The sequence below is a fragment of the Ascaphus truei genome, chromosome 4, assembly GCF_040206685.1.
Source record: "Ascaphus truei isolate aAscTru1 chromosome 4, aAscTru1.hap1, whole genome shotgun sequence".
Lineage (NCBI taxonomy): Eukaryota > Metazoa > Chordata > Amphibia > Anura > Ascaphidae > Ascaphus > Ascaphus truei.
This window is the reverse complement of record NC_134486.1, coordinates 225,201,527-225,222,721: the sequence shown is the minus strand read 5'-3', so window position 1 is coordinate 225,222,721 and position 21,195 is coordinate 225,201,527. Positions and strand designations below refer to the sequence as shown.

General features: G+C 48.5%; 1 protein-coding gene across 8 annotated transcripts in view; it reads left to right on the top strand.

Annotated features, from left to right (window-relative positions):
- The window catches only part of IPCEF1 (interaction protein for cytohesin exchange factors 1), a 246,559-nt gene that overhangs the window by 164,145 nt on the left and 61,219 nt on the right, over positions 1 to 21,195 (top strand). The gene's annotated exons all lie outside the window — the stretch shown is intronic.

Sequence of the window (21,195 nt, the reverse complement as noted above, 5' to 3'; positions counted from 1 at the left end):
GTAAAATTCCAGGGTGGCCGCACGCATGTTTCTTAGAGGAAGAACACGATCCCACGGCCCTATGGAAAACGATACTTTTTGTGGCCATCCCCACTGCGGATATATGCCTGGCAGAGGCACCGTCCGCCCTGTGTATGCCCGGGGGCCCGTCTGAGGGGTACCCCCTAGTCTACGCAGACCCAGTAAAATGGCGTCTCCCGCCAAAGCAGGAGAACGCACGTGCTGCTGACTGCAAGCCTGCACTAAATTGTGTCGAAGAAAACTGTCCGGGATTGGCGGGAAAACCAGAAGGCTACCCCCCCATCTATGCAGAGAGCCCTAGTGTAATTGCTGAGACTGTGATTAAAATGGAGTCTCTCTCAAGTAGTGAGTCACACCTAAGATGGCGGCTCCCGCCAAGTCGGGAGAGCACCAGGACTGTGCAAGAAATTGTTGCAGAGTATTGTCCGGGTTGGGCGCGAAACCCTGAACCCCGCCTCTGCACTGTGAGTGACTCAGCACAGAGCCAGAACCACTCCCTTGTAGAAAGTGCCCCTCCTTCAGATTCCACCAGGGGGAGCAAGCACTGTGACTTTCAACCAAACGTGGATGAGACAGACTGTTCTAGGGAGGCATTGGCGTGGGAGCCTAAATGTGACTGTTGCGGTGCCCGGTTATTGAAGTCTATTGTGCCCCAGCCTGTAGAATCAGCAGAGGACGATGAGCCGGTCAGTATAGCTAACCTATCTACCCCTCTCATAGAAAATTCTGAGGATCCGATCGTGATAGCCTCAAAACAGGAGGAAGAGCCTGACCTCTATATCACTATGAGTTGTGCTGAAGTTAAGTCTGTCTTCAGGGAGAAGTTACTTAGGGATTCCCGCTACTAACAACAGGTTGTGGAGGGCCCGTGTGCCCGAGTTAACATTTCAGATCCGGTTCCTGAGCGGGACGAGGTTGAAGTCCCATTGGTGGCGATGCGCCTACCGGCAAACCACCCCAGCGATGATACAGAGGAATCACAGGGTAAGGTGTATATACCCCCACCTTCTTCTAGTGAATCCAGCGACCAGTCACTTGTGGCAATGCGCCTGCCGGCGGACCACTTTAGTGACAGCAATGAACACCCTATCTTGGCGGATGCAGAGCCTGCTGTGGGCCCGTGTGCCCTAGAGGAGGTGTATCCCGATGTTGCGGACCCGGCTGTGGGCCCGTGCGCCCTACAATGGTCAGTCCGACCTACTACCGAGGTACCATCGGTCCTAGAATGGGGACCAGTACCAAACGACGATGAGGGTGAGTCGACTGCCCCAGGGGTGTGGAGGGTGAGCCTCCAGGTGACCGCGGAGCACGATGGCTCCTTAAGTCTGGTCACCCGGGCGAAGGGCTCCCCTCTGCATCGCGTCCTGGCGGAGGTGTCCTCCTTGGGAGAATCCATCCCAAGCCAGTGGAGTGGTAAGGAACTCCCTAACTCCCCACAATCTCCGATGGAGGTGGCCGTGAAGAAGGCCAGAGTTGCGGCTTCTGAACGGAGTATGAGCCCGTGCGCTCCGACACAAGTGGTCCCAGGACTGGGATCCAACGCTCCCGAATTTTCAGCGCGTACGTGGACTGCCCCAGAAGTGCCGGGGGCAGGTCCCAAGACAGCCGAGGTGGGAACTGACAGCATCCCCGAGGACCTGTTGGCCACCGTGAATCACCGCAGTGGTCGGGTGTCTACTCTTTACCCCCTGCCAGGTGAAACAGAGACATTGTCCAGTGCTCGCTTCTCAGTGGAAGCCTCGCAAGTCCGTAGGGACAAGGACTGTGTAAAGGAAGATCCAGGGAGACTGGCCTCCTTTAAGCCCAAAAAGGAGCATGCCATTCGTCAAGTAGTGGACCGCGGAAAAGGTCCTGGCCTCCTGGTCTACCGCATCCCTGTCGCGGATGGCCGGGTAAAAGCCCGGTTAAGAGACACTGTGCTATTCCTTCCACCAGGGGGAGGAAGTAGTGCAGAACCAGTGACTATCACCCCAGAGAGTGCTCTACAGGAGATTTTTCTAGCGGAGGCTCATGGACGCAAAAGTGAGGTACCCCCACATGATCAGTTAGGGGCACCCCACAAATGGTCTCAGCTCGCTTCGGTTATCTGGTGTGAAGTGCATTGTAACCTGATGTGTAAAGTCGAAATGATAAGTTGTATTTTCTGTGCAATGCATTTTGATTATATAACTTTTGTGCCGTGTGATGTCGTTCCCCAAGCGGGGACGTTGGATTTTCCACCAGGGGGAGAGTGTAGCATTGGTGCCCCTAGACCACAAGAGACCCCCCCTCCTTTGTGTCAGCGCGGTCGCGTGTGCTGTCGGAGGCAGCGACGGACCCGCAGGCTGTTCACAAAGGTGGGGGCCAGTGCAGGGAGCGCTCGGCATCCCTGGAGCTCCGGCGGCACAACGCGAGGGTGGGGGCCAGTGCAGGGAGCACTGAGAGTCCCAGCGGTGCACTCGGTTAGCGGGGGCCGCCATTGCCGCTACTCGTGCATGCGCGGTGATCGCGCATGCGCAGAAAGTACCGAAGAGCCTTTAGAGAGTCGCGCGAGTGCAGGAGAGGTTGCGGCGGCCATTAGGGGTTCGCGCAGGCGCAGGGAAGGCATGCACGCGGCCCCAATGTATTTACAGCCTCCACGGGACTACAAATCCCATGAGGCTTAGGGGCAAGCACACCAGGTGCCTCAGTGTGGCCAATGAGGGCCAAGGATCTCCAGAGGGAGAAAGTGAATACATTGTTTGGGCTGCAGCACGTTTGTCAGTTGGAGCTGGGGAGCTGTGAGGGAAGGAAGGGTGCAGAGAGCATGTGCAGCTCCTGCATCGAGTAAAGTCCCCCACATCCCAAGTAAGGCCTCAACTCCCCACCAGGTTAGTGGGTAAGTGTTGAGGGACGGCCCAGATAGGGACGCTGCCCTTAGTGCGTGTGTGTGTGCTGTCTTGTCAGGATCACGGCTGGCAGTGCTGTGAGGCCTGACAAGAAGGCATAGTGTAGTGTGCAGCAAGTTGCTGTACGCGTTACGAAGTTTGCAGTGCGTAGTGTAGTGTTAGTATTAGGGTTCAGTGAGTGTCAGGACTGGGATGAGTTAGGGGAGTGGGGCAGGTTATTACCCCGCAGGCCCTAGGAGTTTTCCCCAAGCCACCCCAGGTTGCGGTTCATCAGGGACAGGCCCTAGGTTAGGGTTCCTGTCACGTTAGGGTTAGTTAGGGATAGACAGGGATAGCGGCGGTTGCTGTTCCCGTGATTCGGTTGCTGTTGCCGTGAGACGGTTGTTTTCCCGTGAAGCGGTGGGACCCTCGTTGGGGTTCCTGGAGAAGTACCTGGATAGGATCAGACGGATGCATCGCACGTCTGACCCTTTTAGAAGAGTGTTGCAGGCCCGAGCATCGGAGTGCTCGGAAGGTATTCAATATATATGTGCACCAACAGGCCTAACACATTAATTAGTGACTGCGCAGTCACCCACGTTCTCTACTAGAGTGCGGGACATTGGGTGGGGATTCTCGGGACACTGGGTGGGATCACCTAGTGTTGGGAAGCGTCCTGCGCGACGCAGTAAGTGTCTCCTCTAGAGAGGGGCACAGGTTATGATGTTATTATATGTTTTCTTGCATGTTCAGTAAAGTCCCTAGTTAATATATATATCTGTGTGAGTATCGATTATTGTGATTGTCCTGCGAGGAACCACTCCCCCTCTGGTGGGAGCCATCGCAGGTGGAGGCGCTGCATCGTTGGAAGTAAGTACCCCTAGTATAAATGCCCCAGGTTCCCCGTGGCGGAAGCTCAGCCCTCCTGTGAGCCAACAGGTATAGCACCACACTGAGAAGTAGTCAGATACACCTACACACCCCAATCTCACTTAAGGGGGGGGGGGAAAGAGGGCTACACTTGGATGGAAGGAGAGGAGGAATTATCTGTGTGGAAGGAGAGCGGCGTAATAACAAGTCTTTGCTGTTGTTGTTGCGGCTACTGGAAGCCACTAGCGTTGGGAGATTGCTGATCTGTCAATAAAACAGACTATTCGTTATTACCAAAGACTGTGTGGGAATTCGAAGGTATTACCCTGGGACCCAAGGGGTTCTTCTATACATGTCCTGACCCATATTCCTGGGAGTATAGAAGATGGAGGCGCTGTACCACTAAGAGAAGATTGAGGCTATCACCCCAGAAGCCCGGTCCTGGCTCCCCCACAACATCGCGGGAAGCTCAGGCCCTCCTGTTCCTCACAGGTACGCACCACACCGCATGTAATCTGCCTTCATGCACCCTAGACACCACCGTAGAGTCTGGTGGGATGGGGGGAAGCAGGGTTACATATATATATATATATATATATATATATATATATATATATATATATCCTTTATCTAATGCAAACCAGTTGTACAAAATAGTACCAGATGTATCTTTTGTGCTATTTTACAGCATTATTGGATCAGGTAAACCTTAATTCATTAGGTCCTTTTTTTTTCTTGTCACAAGTCACTTTAAATGTAATAGATTTATATTTAAACGACATTTAGGATAAAGGTTTTAGAACAGACATCTTAGTGCATCTTATAACTGCTTATCAATATACAAGGGGTCAATGTATTAATGCAGAGAAAACTATTTTGATGCACTGCTCTTTTTCGTTGGAGCAAAGCTGCGACGTGCATGTTCCCACCCTTGCTAGCCACAAAAACATCATAACAATTACTCTATGCCCATCACATGAAATGTTCCATAAAGTGTGTAACCCCACCATTATTTTACTAACTAATGTACAGCGCCCTGGAAAAGGGTGCAATATAAATGTTGTTATAAATAACTAAATGCAGAAGTAGCAGATGCCTGCATCGCTAATCCATTTAAAATGGTGGCTGCTCCGGCAGGGGCATTGTGTGTCCCCCGCTGCAATCCGCCAGAGGAAGCAATAACAGCTGTTACATCTGTAAGCAAGAACAGAATTTTAGACGTACGCCACTTCAGATGGATTTTGTGGGAAAAGGAAAAAAGGCACACAGGCACAAAATGTGGTACATCTCATATTATGTGTACCATGTAACTCCTCCTCAGCTCTTCCTACTGACATTCCAAGTCACAGGCTAGGGCAGAAGGGGCGAAATTGGAGCAAAGTACTTTAGGGTTTATGTATCAACATAGAGAATGGTTTGCTTTGATGCATTGCTCTATTTTCTGAGCAGAGTTTCAGCATATGCAAAAACAGTTTCTAACATTTGATGTTGAATTTTAGCCCTACTGTATGCCACTTCAGACACTGGGGATTTTTTGGGGAGCAAATAAAAGGTAAAAAGAGTGGTGCAGAGACACGTATAGACATTGCTGGCATATACTGTGATATATTTATTATATCCAGTGAGGAGACACCTGGTCCGCCTGTGGGGCTATCCTTTATGTTAGAATAGTAACGCTTATATTCACTCATTTAGTGGGTTGATCAATCAAGTAGTATTCAAACTCCAATCAGTGTGTGTTAATATTTTTATTTTATGGTGCATGTTTGTTCTTTGCTATATTTAAAGTTATATTTTATTAACTTATAATTATTCCTTATACACTTTCCATACTCAGCCGTGTGCACCACATATAGGATCTCTTTCGGTGTGTGCTCTTCCATGCACACCTCATTTGTTTACAAGTACTGTATCTCCTTGATAGCACCCGCATCTAAATCCACATTCTGGTTGAGGGAGGACTCCCCGTTTAATAAGACACTGAAGTGCACTAACACTATTTTAAAAAATCACCTCACAAATGCTGGACTATTTTATTTTTATGGATATACCCCTATGAGAAAGTAAGTAAAGCATCCATGTCAATCAAATGAATAAACTGTTTAATGATGTACTGTATCGAGGAAAGGAAGCTTTTGAAAGTGCAACCTACGCCAAAGAAATAGAATGTGTTGTGTATGTACTCTATCGACTTGTGGTTGATGTGCTTTACACACATACTGCTGCGGCCGAGTTTATTCGAGCATTTGCCCGTTCTCGGCCGCAGCAGTAACCTGGCGCGCGCCGGAGGGTGCCGGGCGCGCGCCGATGCCTCGGAGGAGAGGCCCGCCGATCGGGGCTTCCCCCTCTCCTCACCGGGCCCGCCGGGTCCCCCGGAACATCCCACCGCCGTCCTCACATCCGCGCGACACCAGGGCTCCCTCGGGGAGCCCTGGGCACGCGTACAGGCGGCACAGGCACCCGATGACGCGTGACCGCGCATCGGTGATGCGCGGCATGCTGAGGGAGTGCGGCTCGTAAGTCGGGACATATCCCGGCTTGCGGAATGAGCCGTACTCGAATAAAGTGTGCTGCCTGTGTAATTGATCAAGAAGTCAAAAAAAGGGCTGCAGAATTCTAAAGAAATTCTCTTCTCAAAAGCTTGCCTGTCATCAATGTGACATCTTAAACTGTTAAACCATAGTTCCTCTGATTGCATTGGTGACCTCAGTGAAGCCAACAAATTAACCTATAATACCACTCTGTACAAGAAAACAAATACAATGTTTAGTTTAGTAGTTGTGTAACAGTCTTTCCCCCACCCTCTGGGAGATTCCCCGGTTACCAGGTGTATGGTGCATGCTTACCTGTTGGCTCACAGAATGCTGAGTTGTCCACCGATGGTTGTGGGGACTGCAGCACAGGATTCTGGGGTATATACCTGACATTTACTCCATGGTACACAGCGCTTCCATCTGCCATAAGCTCCAGATGTACTATATATAGAAGATTTCCTAGAGTAGAAACGGTTACCTCTGCCCCCTGTAAGATCACAAACCAGGCAGGAAGTATTTTCAACTGGAACAAATTTATTCCTGTACAATCACAGCACACGGCAGTCCTCTGCCCAATATAGTCTCTGTTCTGATCTCCAAACTTAGGATGGTCCCTGGACCTTCACTGTGGGTCAAGGGCCCCTGCAGCCAGCCCTGCTCTTCTCCAGCCCTCTAGCAGGACAGGGGAAAAGGTAATCACTCACTCTCCCCCTTAGGGAAGAGGATCAGGGCCTGCCAGTGCACAGCTGTCCTGCATGATACCATGTCTCTCTCAATGGAATGCACTGTATGTATGTCTTTATTTATATAGTGCCATTAATGTACATAGTGCTTCACAGTAGTAATACACGTGACAATCATATAAATAACAAATAACTACAAATAACAGATCATGGAAATAAGTGCTTCAGATTGTGACAGAAACCAGGGGTTGGTAATAAACTCCATATACAGGGCTCCCAGGATACTGAACAGTTTCTGTCCTGTCTAAGCTGAACAGGGCAGCCTCGTGGTACAGGCACTCCATTCCACAGTTTGTCTGCTGCCTGTTTTCTGTCACCTGTCATGCTGATTAGAGTTCAGGTATATAAGACCTGTTTCCTGTTTCCTCTGAGCCCCGCCCAAGAGCCTGGAAGGCTGCTGAACTGCAGAGGGGTGAGAAAGCCTCTTTCCCAAATCGCTTCATTCATTCTGTTAGTTTGTCTAAAGACTGCAAAGGTACTTATTTTGTTGGTGGAAGTGGACAAGCCACTTCCAACTCTGAGTCAGGGACATCTAAGTTTAAGTTATCGCTCAGACGAGCAGCTTTTTGTTTGGCTTTGTTTTATGTTTAAACTGTGGCAGTCTCAGTGCCTGGGACTGAATAAACCAGGCATAGCCTGTTTAAAGGAACAGTACGTGACGTCTCATCATTTAACCTACCCTAAAAGACCGTGTTCTAACAGTCCCGGACAGACGGCGGAGCCCCGGAGTAAGCCGTTTGTCACAAGATATAAAAGTAACATTATGGAACAGGAGTCTCTGCTCTGAAGAGCTCACAATCTAATTGGTAGGGAGAACATGCAGGGACAGTAGGAGGGCATTCTGGTAAGTGCGTCTGCAGGGGGCCAAGCTTTATGTATCGTGTACAGTATTTGCCACGGTGCTTCTCATATGCTTCTTTAAGCAAGTGTGTCTTAAGCTGTGTCTTAAAGGTGGATAGAGAGGGTGCTAGTCGGGTATTGAGGGGAAGGGCATTCCAGAGGTGTGGGGCAGTCAGCGAGAAAGGTTTAAGGCGGGAGAGGGCTTAAAATACAAAGGGGGTAGAGAGAAGACATCCTTGAGCAGAACGCAAGAGTCGGGATGGTGCATAGCAATACATTAGGGCTCAGATGTAAGGGAAATCTAGATAGGTTCACTTATATGGGTATAGAACATGTACCATGCCCTATAAGGGGTGGAAACCGAATGAATATGTTGGATAAAAGGGGAATTATTCTGGATCTTCACCTTAGAAACTAGAGCTCCCCAAGGTTTAAATTCAGATTGGGATTTGAGCCCTTTTTTGCATTAACACCTACTTATATAAATATTGAAATTCATCTCTATATATAATTTACTATCAGTGGATGTTAATGCAATTGTAGACACATTTGGTTTTACTTGTGTGTAAAGAATATCCCTTTGGTGGGAACTAATATCTTTTATATATTATACTACATTTGATATAGAGTTAATGTTCTATTCGAAGGTACAGTACTTGCCTTTTTCTTAACAATCATAAAGTACTGTCCCGGCCAGCTTTATTCTAAAGCTTGCCGGGTGTATAGCGGGCTAACCGCGGGGCTTCTCTCCGTTTAAAACGGAGTTTCCCGCGCGGCGGCCGCTTCAATAGATAAGCGCTAATGGCGCTTACTATTGAAAGCGCCCGAAGCGCGGGAAAACCGGCCGAAAAGGGCCGAAGATAGCCACGCGCCGCCCGCAGCTGTTGTTAAACTGCGGCGGCAGCCGCATTAGTTTTAAGCTGGCCGGGACAGTATGTACTTCTTTCCAAATGTGAAGAACATATCTAGACTACATACATGATTATATATTATTACATTAATATCTCATAATATAACTAAGAAGACATTCATGTTCGATTTACATGTTCTGGTCTCTGATATAGCATTCTCAGCACATGACCTTATGAGGCTATCATTGCTTTGGATTGTCTAGCTTCTAAATATGTTTTATATGTAGCCCTCTTACCCCCACCCTAAGTGAGATTGGGGTGTGTAGGTGTATCTGACTACTTCTAGTGTGGTGCTATACCTGTTGGCTCACAGGAGGGCTGAGCGTCCGCCATGGGGAACCTGGGGCCATTATACTAGGGGTACTTACTTCCAACGATGCAGCGCCTCCACCTGCGATGGCTCCCACCAGAGGGGGAGTGGTTCCTCGCAGGACAATCACAATAATCGATACTCACACAGATATATATATATTAACTAGGGACTTTACTCAACATGCAAGAAACAGATCACAGCAATATCAACATCATAACCTGTGTCCCTCTCTAGAGGAGACACTTACTGCGTCGCGCAGGACGCTTCCCAACACTAGGTGATCCCACCCAGTGTCCCGAGAATCCCCACCCAATGTCCCGCACTCTAGTAGAGAACGTGGGTGACTGCGCAGTCACTAATTAATGTGTTAGGCCTGTTGGTGCACATATATATTGAATACCTTCCGAGCACTCCGATGCTCGGGTCCGCAACAATCTTCTAAAAGGGTCAGACGTGCGATGCATCCGTCTGATCCTATCCAGGTAATTCTCCAGGAACCCCAACGAGGGTCCCACCGCTTCACGGGAACACAACCGAATCACGGGAACACCAACCGCATCACAGGGAACAGCAACCGCCGCTATATCCCTATCTCTTTCTCACTAACCCTAACGTGACAGGAACCCTAACCTAGGGCCTGTCCCTGATGAACCGCAACCTGGGGTGGCTTGGGGAAATCTCCTAGGGCCTGCGGAGTAATAACCTGCCCCACTCCCCTAACTCATCCCAGTCCTGACACTCACTGAACCCTAACACTAACACTAACACTAACACTACGCACTGCAAACTTCATAACGCGTACAGCCACTTGCTGCACACTATCACTATGCCTTCTTGTCAGGCCTCACAGCACTGCCAGCCGTGATCCTGACAAGACAGCACACAGACACGCACTAAGGGCAGCGTCCCTATCTGGGCCGTCCCTCAACACTTACCCACTAACCTGGTGGGGAGTTGGGGCCTTACTTGGGATGTGGGGACCTTACTCGATGCAGGAGCTGCACATGCTCTCTGCACCCTTCCTTCCCTCACAGCTCCCCAGCTCCAACTGCCGTTCTCAGCGCGCGAAATGTATCTTATTGCTCCCTCTGGAGATCCTTGGCCCTTATTGGCCACACGGAGGCACCTGATGTGCTTGCCCCTAAGCCTCATGGGAGTTGTAGTCCCGTGGAGGCTGCAAATACATTGGGGCCGCGTGCGCACTTGCCCTGCGCATGCGCGAGTCTTTGGAGGCCACCTCAACCCTTCCTGCACTTTCCCTACACTTGCGCGACTTCTCCCTAGCTCTGGGGCCTTACCTGCGCCTGCGCGATCACTGCGCATGCGCGAGTCTCTCCGCAATGGCGGCGCCCTCCTCGCTAGCTGCCGGGACCGCAGCAACGCGATCGCGGCCTTAGCAATGGCCCGATCGCGTCCCCGGCAACCAGCCTGCTCGCGGAGATAGCACGCTACTCCCTGCTTCGGCCCCCACCTTTGGAAGCAGCCGTCGGGTCCGTCGCTGGCTCCGGCGGCACCCGCGACCACGCTGCTCCAAGGGAGGGGGGTCTCTAGGAGCTGCTGGAGACCTGGGTTACACTCTCCCTCTGGTGGAAAATCCAACGTCCCCGCTTGGGGAACGACATCAATCAACATAATAGTTATACAATCAAAATGCACAGCATAGAAAATACAACTCATCACATGGCAATTATATGACTGGGTACAATGAAATTCACACATAATACCCGAGGCTAGCTGAGACCATTTGTGGGGTGCCCCTAACTGATCATGTGGGGGTATCTCACTTGTGCGTCTGTGAGCCTCCGCTAGAAAAATCTCCTGTAGAGCACGCTCTGGGGTGACAGTCACTGGTTCTGTACTACTTCCTCCCCCTGGTGAAAGGAATAGCACAGTGTCTCTTAACCGGGCCTTTACCCGGCCATCCCAGGCAGGGATGCGGTAGACCAGGAGGCCAGGACCTTTTCCACGGTCCACTACTTGACGAATGGCATGCTCCTTTTTGGGCTTAAAGGAGGCCAGTCTCCCTGGATCTTCCTTTACACAGTCCTTGTCCCTACGGACTTGCGAGGCTTCCACTGAGAAGCGAGCACTGGACAATGTCTCTGTTTCACCTGGCAGGGGGTAAAGAGTAGACACCCGACCACTGCGGTGATTCACGGTGGCCAACAGGTCCTCGGGGATGCTGTCAGTTCCCACCTCGGCCGTCTTGGGACCTGCCCCCGGTACTTCTGGGGCAGTCCACTTACGCGCTGAAAACTCGGGAGCATTGGATTCCAGTCCTGGGACCACTTGTGTCGGAGCGCACGGGCTCATACTCCGTTCAGAAGCCGCAACTCTGACCTTCTTCACGGCCAGCTCCATCGGAGATTGTGGGGAGTTAGGGAGTTCCTTACCACTCCACTGGCTTGGGATGGATTCTCCCAAGGAGGACACCTCCGCCAGGACGCGATGTAGAGGGGAGCCCTTCACCCAGGTGACCAGACTTAAGGAACCATCGTGCTCCGCGGTCACCTGGAGGCTCACCCCCGACACCCCTGGGGCAGTCGACTCACCCTCATCGTCGTTTGGTACTGGTCCCCATTCTAGGACCGATGGTACCTCGGTAGTAGGTCGGACTGACCATTGTAGGGCGCACGGGCCCACAGCAGGGTCCGCAACATCGGGGTACACCTCCTCCAGGGCACACGGGCCCACAGCAGGCTCTGTATCCGCCGAAATAATTGGTTCGATAACTTCACTAGAGTGGTCCGCCGGCAGGCGCATCACCACGAGAGGTTGGTCGCTGGAATCACTAAAAGAAAATGGGAGTATAGACACCTTACCCTGTGATTCCGGCATCGGTTGGTCTGGGCTCTGTGGTTCCTGCTCTACCACTAAGCCGTCCCCTTTGAGAGGGTCTGGAACCGGTTCTGCAACATGGTTGTGAACACACGGGGCCACTGGAATTAGGACAGACTGATTAGCAATGTCACTCACTTTTGCAGAGGGGTCAGGCTTCCCCGCTTCTTCTTTAACTGCCTCCGTAGCCTGGGATGTAATAGGCTTCAAGAACCGCACACCGCAGCATTCACATTCGGCCTCCCACGCCAGTGCACCTCTAGAGCAGTCACAGGTGGGACTAAAACATTGTATACCCGGTTCTCCGCATACCTCAGTCGTCTTGAAGTCTAGCGGTAACTGGGACAATTCGGCTCCCTCGTCATAGGCTTCTTGCAGGCAGGGGCACATTAACATAAGGCCATCTACTCCTGGCGCTCGCCAGGCCACATACACATTGGGGTGTATGTCCTGACAGTCTCTCTCATCCTCATCCTCAGAGAAGAAAGAGTCTATTACGGCATCACTGTATGGTTGAAGATAACAAGGCTTGCTCCCCCTGGTGGAATCTGAAGGAGGGGCACTTTCTACAAGGGAGTGGTTCTGGCTCTGTGCTGAGTCACTCACAGTGCAGGGGCGGGGTTCAGGGTTTCGCGCCCAACCCGGACAATACTCTGCAACAATTTCTTGCACAGTCCTGGTGCTCTCCCGACTTGGCGGGAGCCGCCATCTTAGGTGTGACTCACTGCTACAGAGAGACTCCATTTTAATCACCGTCTCTGCAATTACGCTAGGGCTCTCTGTATAGATAGGGGGGTAGCCTTCTGGTTTTCCCGCCAATCCCGGACAGTTTTCCTCAACACAATCTAGTGCAGGCTTGCAGTCAGCAGCACGTGCGTTCTCCTGTGTTTGCGGGAGACGCCATTTTACTAGGTCGGCGTAAACTAGGGGGTATCCCTCAGACGGGCCCCCGGGCATACACAGGGTGGACGGTGCCTCTGCCAGGCATATATCCGCAGTGGGGGTTGCTACAAAAAGTATCGATTTCCATAGGGCCGTGGGATCGTGTTCTTCCTCTAAGAAACATGCGTGCGGCCACCCAGCAATTTTACGCATATAGTACTGAACCTCAACCGCGGGTGTATTTGCGGGAAGGCCTCCTACTGCCACTACCCGGCCAGGCTCCATATACTGCCTCAAAGCCCAGGCAAGGACCTCGTGTCCGGACTTCACAAACATGGTGACAAAAAATGAGACTTGGACAATTTCGGAAAAAAATAGAACAGGGCACCCCAGGTCTGTATCTCAGCAGCGCCTCCAAATGTAGCCCTCTTACCCCCACCCTAAGTGAGATTGGGGTGTGTAGGTGTATCTGACTACTTCTAGTGTGGTGCTATACCTGTTGGCTCACAGGAGGGCTGAGCGTCCGCCATGGGGAACCTGGGGCCATTATACTAGGGGTACTTACTTCCAACGATGCAGCGCCTCCACCTGCGATGGCTCCCACCAGAGGGGGAGTGGTTCCTCGCAGGACAATCACAATAATCGATACTCACACAGATATATATATTAACTAGGGACTTTACTCAACATGCAAGAAACAGATCACAGCAATATCAACATCATAACCTGTGTCCCTCTCTAGAGGAGACACTTACTGCGTCGCGCAGGACGCTTCCCAACACTAGGTGATCCCACCCAGTGTCCCGAGAATCCCCACCCAATGTCCCGCACTCTAGTAGAGAACGTGGGTGACTGCGCAGTCACTAATTAATGTGTTAGGCCTGTTGGTGCACATATATATAGTGAATACCTTCCGAGCACTCCGATGCTCGGGTCCGCAACAATCTTCTAAAAGGGTCAGACGTGCGATGCATCCGTCTGATCCTATCCAGGTAATTCTCCAGGAACCCCAACGAGGGTCCCACCGCTTCACGGGAACACAACCGAATCACGGGAACACCAACCGCATCACGGGAACAGCAACCGCCGCTATATCCCTATCTCTTTCTCACTAACCCTAACGTGACAGGAACCCTAACCTAGGGCCTGTCCCTGATGAACCGCAACCTGGGGTGGCTTGGGGAAATCTCCTAGGGCCTGCGGAGTAATAACCTGCCCCACTCCCCTAACTCATCCCAGTCCTGACACTCACTGAACCCTAACACTAACACTAACACTAACACTACGCACTGCAAACTTCATAACGCGTACAGCCACTTGCTGCACACTATCACTATGCCTTCTTGTCAGGCCTCACAGCACTGCCAGCCGTGATCCTGACAAGACAGCACACAGACACGCACTAAGGGCAGCGTCCCTATCTGGGCCGTCCCTCAACACTTACCCACTAACCTGGTGGGGAGTTGGGGCCTTACTTGGGATGTGGGGACCTTACTCGATGCAGGAGCTGCACATGCTCTCTGCACCCTTCCTTCCCTCACAGCTCCCCAGCTCCAACTGCCGTTCTCAGCGCGCGAAATGTATCTTATTGCTCCCTTTGGAGATCCTTGGCCCTTATTGGCCACACGGAGGCACCTGATGTGCTTGCCCCTAAGCCTCATGGGAGTTGTAGTCCCGTGGAGGCTGCAAATACATTGGGGCCGCGTGCGCACTTGCCCTGCGCATGCGCGAGTCTTTGGAGGCCACCTCAACCCTTCCTGCACTTTCCCTACACTTGCGCGACTTCTCCCTAGCTCTGGGGCCTTACCTGCGCCTGCGCGATCACTGCGCATGCGCGAGTCTCTCCGCAATGGCGGCGCCCTCCTCGCTAGCTGCCGGGACCGCAGCAACGCGATCGCGGCCTTAGCAATGGCCCGATCGCGTCCCCGGCAACCAGCCTGCTCGCGGAGATAGCACGCTACTCCCTGCTTCGGCCCCCACCTTTGGAAGCAGCCGTCGGGTCCGTCGCTGGCTCCGGCGGCACCCGCGACCACGCTGCTCCAAGGGAGGGGGGTCTCTAGGAGCTGCTGGAGACCTGGGTTACATATATATAATAGTCATGTTTTTCTTGATATAGTTTTATACAACTCTCCTCAAGTATATGGTCTGTTGCTCTTTTGAAGTGTGTGATTGCCATTGAAAAGCGAACTTCATGTGGGGCGTTCTCGGGCAGGAGAACCACCATTTTAAGTGCACTAACATACAGGACCACGTGTCCCACACGATTCCAGCTAGAATCCGTTCTCTGTAGACCTATACAGCACATGGTTTTACTGTTTACCAAGCGTAGGTATAGGAAGAAGTTGCCTCATGCGAGGAGTAAGTGGAGCACTGCAAGGAGGATATTTGGCAGGCAAATATGGCACACAGGTATAAAAATTCGAATTTATTGGGTGACTAAGAGAGACATCATAAAAAAAAGGGAAGCAGAGTAGCTTACTCAGATGCGTTTCGGGCAAGAAGGCCGGCAAGAAGGCCCTTTGTCAATGACATTGACAAAGGGCCTTCTTGCCCGAAACGCGTCTGAGTAAGCTTCTCTGCTTCCCTTTTTTTTTTGTGATGTCTCTCTTAGTCACCCAATAAATTCGAATTTTTATACCTGTGTGCCATATTTGCCTGCCAAATATCCTGCTTGCAGTGCTCCACTTACTCCTCGCATGAGGCAACTTCTTCCTGTGATCTACAATCAAGTTGGACGCACGCCCTGATGAGCCTTTATTTGAAGCCTTTATCTGAAGCCACATTGGATGCATGCTCTATTGAGCCTCCATTAACAGTGAGTTATTCCTTGAGTCTACATTGTAGTAGATATATCTGCATCGCCTATTTGCTCTAAGTAGTGTATCTCAGTGTGGTGGTGAAAAGGGGAGCACTTTACCCTACGGTTGTTGTGTCCCCCCTAGTATTCCGTAAATCCCACTTTGATTAGCCTACAAATTAGGCAACTACTGTATATTGAGCTTTAGGCATTCAATGCTATAAATATCATCTGCACTCATTTTGCTTGAGCAACATACATTGCATCATACTTCAAGGATTATTATAAACTGCTCATTATTAAAGGGATATCAAGAAGATTTCACGACAGTATTTTCCTGTTGATTGTTTTCTGTTGCAACGATTTACAGACTAGACGTCTACTCACATACCAAGCATAGGTATACCCCAGGCTAGCAAAGCTCCCTCTGATATTCTGCACTCGGTCACAGTCCATTATGAGCACTCTGTGGTTTACGGTGTGTCGACAGCTAGTGATACTGTGGTGGTTCTTCAAGCAGAGAAGTATAGGCACCTGCTGATCAGGCACTCCTCCTAAGACACCACCCCGTCAGTACCTTACGCCACCCCATCTGATCCTGATCCCTTAGTCTCCTTCAGGTGATCCTGGCCCCCGGCAACAGGACCTCCACTCCAGACGTCCTATGTGTCAGGCTGCATGGTGACTTTGAACAGCAATATCATCTCTATCACATACAGCTCGCCCTGTGGATCAGCGTAGACTGTAGTTCATTTGACACTACACCTAGCCTCTCTCTCCATTCAGCACTCATTCTGGAAGCATTAACTTCCAGTCTTGCATCACTGAAAGCCTGTCCTGTCGCTGATCTCAGCAGCGCCTACAAATGTAACAGTGATTCCCACACCTTCTGGGAGATTTCCCTGTTACTAGGTGTATGGTGTATGGTGCATTCTTAACACAACAAGTTAACTCAGAGTTCACAAAAAGAACCCAGTTAGCTGCACTCAAGGTATTTTAGCAGCTAAGATAGCCTGGGATATCAATTGTCCCACTAGGTGGAGTATAATAACCCCTGCCTAATGACGCACTAGAGTGAGTATAATCTCATAAAACATAAATAAAGAATTTTTATTAATTACATCAGCGACGACATTAAAAATCTATATATAACACACAAAATGTTAAAAATTCCCTCTGGGGCGATTCGTATGCTGCATGCTACCTGTTGGCTTACAGACTGCTAAGTTGTCCACCGATGGTTGTGGGGACCGCAGGACAGGATTCTGGGGTGTATATACCTGACATTTACTCCAAACAACTAAAAGAAAGATGCTTGAAAAAGCGCTTAAGCTTAGTAAATAATAAAACAATACTGTGAAATGTACTCTAATAATTCAAGAGTGCAAAGAAAACTCATATAAATGAGCCAAGGTATTTCTAGGGACTGCACACGAGTAAAATTACTCTTTGAAAAAGCCCATGCTTGGGTGAAACGCGTTAGAGGCGCAGGGGATTGTCCCCCTCCTCTTGGTTTTTTAATCCATGTCCTAATAAAGAATTTTTAGCCCAGTCCAACCATCTGCAATCTTTTCCTGCACAGTGGTGCCTGCTGATTCGCCCTCCCTCCTCCGGTAAGGGTGATTTTTCTGCCTGCATCTGCCCACAGCAAGGAGCACACTGATCCGGTAGCAGTCATGGACTGATGTGAGTACATCTCATTTATATTTGTGGGAGCTGCCCCAGGTCCAATTGATCACACGTTGCTAGATTCATTAAGGGGTCTAGGAGGGTCTCAGGACCTTTCCCTGACATCCCTTATTTTCCTAGCCAGATCTTGTTCCAACTAGGGGTTAATGCTAAAAGCCCCACACAGAATATCATCATAGATCCGGATGCAGCATTTATTTTCACAAGTGGGTCATATGCTTTGCAGCACTAGTAATTGAGGGTCTACCTCAATATCCAATAGTTAAAATTACATATAACAGAAAAAAAACATACACACATAAAACTCCAATGACAAACATCAACATAAAACACAAACAGAAGCTAAATGAACAATTAAACTAATTTATTAAAAATACTGAAAACAACTATGTTCAATAAAAATGGAGATGGCTTGTTGAAGATGGTCTGGTTATAAAACCAGAATCCTACTTAAACACAGCAGTCAAATACAAGCATGTGAGTCCAACTTGATGTTTGCTAATTTGACTTGAAAGATGCCCCACGCTTGAAACACTTCACACACCTCTCCAAGATCACCTTGACCTCTGACCCTACGCGTTATGTTTCATCACTTCCTCAGGGGTTTTCAAAACCCGAGGATTAGTTATTTTAGTGAGGGCTGTTTCAGTTGAGTGAGCAGTGCGGAAGCCAGATTGTAGAGTGTCTAGGAGAGAATAGGTGTTGAGAAAATGTAGCAAACGAGAGAATACAAGATGTTCAAGGAGTTTGGAAGCAAAAGGCAGGAGGGAGACATGTCGATAGTTAGAAAGACAAGTAGAGTCAAGCTTGTTGTTTTTGAGTAATGGTATAACTGTTACATGTTTGAAGGAGGAGGGAAAGGTACCAGAGTAGAGGGAAGAGTTAAAAATGTGTTTGAGTGTAGGGATTATAGTAGGAGCAAGGAGGTTTTAGGAGATGGGAGGGAATGAGGTCAAGAGGGCAGGTGGTATAAGGAGAAGAGGAGATCAGCAATGACACATCCTCCTCCAAGACAGTTTAAAAAGAGTCAAGGAAGGCATGAGGAGTTAGGAAAGGGTGTTGGATGGGAGGAGGAAACAGAGGGGATGTTCTGACGTATGGTTTTCACCTTTACCTTAAAATAGTCAGCAAAATCCTGAATTTGGGGTTTCAACTCCCTTAAGTACAGTATGGGGAAGGTACTAGGTCTGAACCCAGGATTGGGCAGAACTCAGACCTAATCCTACCTCCTCCCCTGTCACTAACGGAAGTTCCTGTGTAGGGAATACCAGGATTTGCATGTCAGTGAGGGCAGAATGGTAGCCAGAAACCAGCTATGGCTACAGTAGTTTGTATCGAGGACTTTGATACATAGGGGGAGATGTACAAACATAAAGAAAGTGCACATAGAAGTTAGTTTTAATGCATTGCTCCATTTCCTGCTTGCGTTTGCGTCAAATGTAAGCGAGTTTTTTTACTGTGATGCAAATTGTTAGACAGAAAAATTACCACCAACTGAGTCCTGGTGGATTTGTTTGACGCAAATACAAGATACAAAAGTGATGCACCTCTCTAACTACTCCTGTATGTCAATCCCCATGTCGTATGGTGACGCAAACTGCGCAAAACGAGAATCAAAAACCTTGATACATTGATTCAAATTTGCCTTTATATAGTATATCACCCCCATAGCCTTCACTATGCAATGTGACATGTAACACCTATTTTTCCCTCACTTTCATAACAGGATTTTGGAAGTGTCATTAGGTGAAGAAATGCAAAAGTTAAATGGTATACATAATTTAATAGGATTATTTTTTTCTGTTTAATGGATCAACCGTTTTCAAAAAAAATTTTTATCATTGAAAACCTCTCTAAAAAACAAATGTGTGAACTGTGAAACCAAACTTTTTAGGAAGTCTGTAAACTAACCTCATTACGTGGGGGCAGATTAAAGATGGTCACAGTTAATAAAACTGGTGCTCAGAGGGTACATTAAGATGTAGAGATAATTAAAACCTTTGGCTAGATGGTAACGTGCTAAAAACTCCATCCTTCCTATGGTTAAAGTAGGTGACCAAGCAATATCCTACATGTGTGTTTTTTTTAAGCAATTCTGTGCTATGAGAAAATACTTGTACAGTAGCATTAAAACAAAGCAAAACAAACAACAACTCTGAACTACATTTTTAATTTATTATAATGTAACAAGCATTTTTTGTTTCTATAGCACACAGAATATCATCATAGATCCGGATGCAGCATTTATTTTCACAAGTGGGTCATATGCTTTGCAGCACTAGTAATTGAGGGTCTACCTCAATATCCAATAGTTAAAATTACATATAACAGAAAAAAAACATACACACATAAAACTCCAATGACAAACATCAACATAAAACACAAACAGAAGCTAAATGAACAATTAAACTAATTTATTAAAAATACTGAAAACAACTATGTTCAATAAAAATGGAGATGGCTTGTTGAAGATGGTCTGGTTATAAAACCAGAATCCTACTTAAACACAGCAGTCAAATACAAGCATGTGAGTCCAACTTGATGTTTGCTAATTTGACTTGAAAGATGCCCCACGCTTGAAACACTTCACACACCTCTCCAAGATCACCTTGACCTCTGACCCTACGCGTTATGTTTCATCACTTCCTCAGGGGTTTTCAAAACCCGAGGATTAGTTATTTTAGTGAGGGCTGTTTCAGTTGAGTGAGCAGTGCGGAAGCCAGATTGTAGAGTGTCTAGGAGAGAATAGGTGTTGAGAAAATGTAGCAAACGAGAGAATACAAGATGTTCAAGGAGTTTGGAAGCAAAAGGCAGGAGGGAGACATGTCGATAGTTAGAAAGACAAGTAGAGTCAAGCTTGTTGTTTTTGAGTAATGGTATAACTGTTACATGTTTGAAGGAGGAGGGAAAGGTACCAGAGTAGAGGGAAGAGTTAAAAATGTGTTTGAGTGTAGGGATTATAGTAGGAGCAAGGAGGTTTTAGGAGATGGGAGGGAATGAGGTCAAGAGGGCAGGTGGTATAAGGAGAAGAGGAGATCAGCAATGACACATCCTCCTCCAAGACAGTTTAAAAAGAGTCAAGGAAGGCATGAGGAGTTAGGAAAGGGTGTTGGATGGGAGGAGGAAACAGAGGGGATGTTCTGACGTATGGTTTTCACCTTTACCTTAAAATAGTCAGCAAAATCCTGAATTTGGGGTTTCAACTCCCTTAAGTACAGTATGGGGAAGGTACTAGGTCTGAACCCAGGATTGGGCAGAACTCAGACCTAATCCTACCTCCTCCCCTGTCACTAACGGAAGTTCCTGTGTAGGGAATACCAGGATTTGCATGTCAGTGAGGGCAGAATGGTAGCCAGAAACCAGCTATGGCTACAGTAGTTTGTATCGAGGACTTTGATACATAGGGGGAGATGTACAAACATAAAGAAAGTGCACATAGAAGTTAGTTTTAATGCATTGCTCCATTTCCTGCTTGCGTTTGCGTCAAATGTAAGCGAGTTTTTTTACTGTGATGCAAATTGTTAGACAGAAAAATTACCACCAACTGAGTCCTGGTGGATTTGTTTGACGCAAATACAAGATACAAAAGTGATGCACCTCTCTAACTACTCCTGTATGTCAATCCCCATGTCGTATGGTGACGCAAACTGCGCAAAACGAGAATCAAAAACCTTGATACATTGATTCAAATTTGCCTTTATATAGTATATCACCCCCATAGCCTTCACTATGCAATGTGACATGTAACACCTATTTTTCCCTCACTTTCATAACAGGATTTTGGAAGTGTCATTAGGTGAAGAAATGCAAAAGTTAAATGGTATACATAATTTAATAGGATTATTTTTTTCTGTTTAATGGATCAACCGTTTTCAAAAAAATTTTTTATCATTGAAAACCTCTCTAAAAAA